We start from the raw sequence: 3798 nt of genomic DNA, 5'->3' as shown, positions 1-3798 counted from the left end.
TGCAGCTAGTTCCTCCGCCTCTCCAAACTCCACACCCGCAACAAACATGGAACTCTTCCTAACATTAGCAACTAACCCAGACAGCTCTGCAAAATTTGCTAGGACCTGTCTCACAAACTCCAAAGAATCTCTCTCAACTACACAAAAAATCATCAAATCGTCTGCAAAAACCAAATGAGTCAGGCCCACACGCTAACACCGATCAAGGAACCTAAACCATGCAGAAGGTTTATTCAACAGCCTAGACAAGACCTCCATCACCATCACAAACAAGAAAGGGGACAACGGATCCCCCTGCCTCAACCCCTTCCTACCAGAAAAAAACCCCTCAAGACCATTCATCATAGAGAACTTAGGTGAAGTAACACAAGCCCTCACCCAACTAACAAATTGAAGAGGCGTACCTATAGCCAGCAACACACCAAATAGGAAATCTCAATTGACCGAATCATACGCCTTCTGAAGGTCTACCTTCAACACACAACGTGGCTTCCCTCTGCCCTTCTAATAGCCCCACAAGCTCCTGACATAATAAAATGTTATAAAAAATTGACCTACCCGGAACAAACGCAAACTGGCTAACGAAACTCCTCCATACGTTCAGCTCCCCGTCTTTTTAGGATAAGAGTAATAGCACTAGAATTAACTCCACCAGATTTTTTTTTTTTTTTTTTTGAAAGGTATTATAATTAAAATGTGGGGTGGAGGAATCGAACATTAAATCTCTACTTATTTAATCTACTTTATTGCAAAGCCCCAATTTATCTGTAAATTGTTCTATTGAGCTCTACTTGCTCAAATACTTAAAATTTAAATAAATAACACGTGAAAGCTCGACTATTCCTACAAAAACTACCTAAAAAGCCTATAAGTGACGAGACAACTATACCACTCATCAAGAGTCAAAGAGATTTCGTCCACCAGCAGCCCACACAGGCTTTCCCCATCCAAAATTCACTTCATTGAAACCCATGTTACGCCAACTTGTGAACAATTACGACTCGGACCACTTCGTATAAAGTCGATGTCGTAATCGTTGTAAGCAGCACTGAAAAGAGTACTCTAGAATATTGTTGCTTGTTGAATGAAAATTATTATTGTTGATCAAAGACAAGGTTTGTAGATCAGCCAAATTTGTGCGTTTATATGATAGTAATTTGAAATATGTACAACTCCTCAAAAGGAAAAGAAAGAAAAATGGTTAACAATGTTATGTTCTGAAAGAGATGGGTGTATTATTCTTTTCCTCATGTTCATTATGTGAATCAAAACTCACTGCCAATATCATCTTATCATTAGTGTGGTAAGATAATGTGCAAAATGCTATCCATTCAATTCTATGCTTCTAAATTTGGCAGATACAATAATTGGGTTTTTTTTTTTTTTTTTTTTACTGGAAGAGATGGGTGTATTATATCCATGCCTAAGCAACATTTTCCAATTTTGAATTAAGCACAAATTAAAAAAGAAAAAAGAAAAAACAAAAAACAAAAAACAAAAACAAGAATGATTATCAAACATTTTTTATATTTCTATCTTCATTTTAAATGAGAAAAAGTGATGGAGAAATGAGATATTGAAAAAAGAGGATGAAAAAGCCTAAAACATGGCCAAAAGAATGTTTAAATGAAAATTTTAATATTTCACTCTATTTAATAATCGATTGGTTTTTATTTTAAGAAAAATAAGATTATAAAAGATACTACCACACCCATTAATTGCTATGTTTTTGTTATATATTTACTATTAGTGTATTAGAAAATCAAGTCAAATTTAGAAACTAAAAAAATAGATTTTAAAAACTTTTTTCTTTTAGATTTTGAATTGGTATTCACATGTTTCTCTAAAAAGACTAAAAATTATATAATTAAAAAATTTCAACGAAATATTTTCTTTTGAATATGCTTAATGAATAAGTTTATAATTTTAGAATGGAAAAAAAAAAAGGTGGTCTATCATACATATTTCCATTTTCTTTGTAAATAATAGAGAGACTAATAAAAGAAAATAGAGTAATACTAATTTCTTGGTCATCTAAGTGAAATAGTTAGTCTTAAACAGTAAACAACGTTATGAAGTAAGATTGACTTATTTCTTGGTCTGATCTTATGCAAACTCATTGCATAGGACGCCCCTACTTCTCATGTCAATACATAAATGAATTTGGATCACTTCGTTTGTAGTATCCTTACAACAACTTGTAACAGGTACAGAGTAGGTCGCATCCAATAGTGTTACCAGAATAAGGTACCCAACCTTAATCATGTACTACAGACTGTTTTGGCTATTTACTCAAACTTGATCCATCTTTATGTCTTCACATAAAATTCCAGTATTCATGTAATAGACATGGAGCTTAGTTTATTGGATTTAGTCTCTATCAATGCAATTAATAGATCCAGTACCTTTATTGAAGAAATGTTAAATAATATTTTTTATTGATAATAGAATATGTTTAACTTTTACAAACTATGAGTCTTAGGACATAAAACCCAACATGAACAACCTATGAATGATCGACATACTAATCATGGTTAAATTAAGAGGACATAAATATATATATACAGTGAGAATAGTGCAGCTACTGGGCTTTAGTGGAGTATCTCGGTAGTTAATGAATGTTGGTTGATCTGGTTATAAAGTTTAGTCGGTTAGTCCTGATCGTTGGAGCTCCTGATCTATAGGTCCATTAGGTCCCCCCGTTAGTTCATATCGGACTAAACTTTAGAACAGTGAGATGAGAATTTGAAACGTTCAAATTCTATTAAGAGAATAAGCATTGAATTATATGCGATATAATTTAACGTATAGTTTAATAATCAAATTAAAACTAGATTGGAGAGTGCGGAATATTTAAATATGATTTAAATATTACATATGAATAGTGGTTTCTGTTCGAGGTTGGTGTTTTAATTAATTTAATATTTGATATTAATTTAATTTAATTAATTATCTAAAATTAATTTTATACAAAATTAATTATTTAGATTAATTTATTTATTGAAAATTGTTTTAAAAGGAAATTAATTTTATTTAATATTAAAATTAAGTTTCGTTTTTTAGTTTGAATTTATGAAATTAAAAAATTAAATGAAAAATAAGGTTAGTGTATTTATCCATATTTTCCCACTATCTTAACACATCTAATCCCACTAATTAAAGGTTAATTTGGTGTCAATTTTTGGTGCATTTAATATGCATAGATACTTCTTTAAATAGAAGTTTTATTTGTTGGAAAACAAAAATTTCATGCAATTTGAGAGAGAATAGTTCTCTCCTTGTTTTTGACCTCAATACTCTCACAAACATCTCATTTTCCTTAAATTACATCACAATTTGTTTCCAAAATCCATTTAGGACAGAAAAATAACGAAAAAGACTCTAGTGTTGGTCCACGATATGTTCGTGATCAAAATTAACTAAGGAGTTGACAAAATTTGAGTTGCTACAAAGGTTGCAATCTCAAATCCTACTTTTATGTTATGAACATGCATGTTTAATCCTTAAAATTAATTTAGTTAGAGCACTTACGATCCTAATTACTTCTGCATGTGTGTAGTTAATTTTTCAGGTAGGAGCGTATTTACACTCTAATCAGAGCGTAAGTCTCAAGCATAAGGGTAGCATTATTATTCTGAGGTGATTTGGGCAGGTGCACACGTTTTTATTTGTTTTCCGTCAAAACACATAGCGTAGCTACACTGTAGGTAGCGTAATTACGCTACATAAAATGTGAAGCTATTGCCTTGTAGCGTAACACTTAAGCATAAGGCTAGCGTAATTACCTTGCAATGGTTA

Source organism: Benincasa hispida, chromosome 1, assembly GCF_027475165.1.
Source record: "Benincasa hispida cultivar pf3 chromosome 1, pf3_genome.v1.1, whole genome shotgun sequence".
In the NCBI taxonomy this organism is placed as follows: Eukaryota; Viridiplantae; Streptophyta; class Magnoliopsida; order Cucurbitales; family Cucurbitaceae; genus Benincasa; species Benincasa hispida.
Note: the sequence above shows the minus strand (reverse complement) of the source record.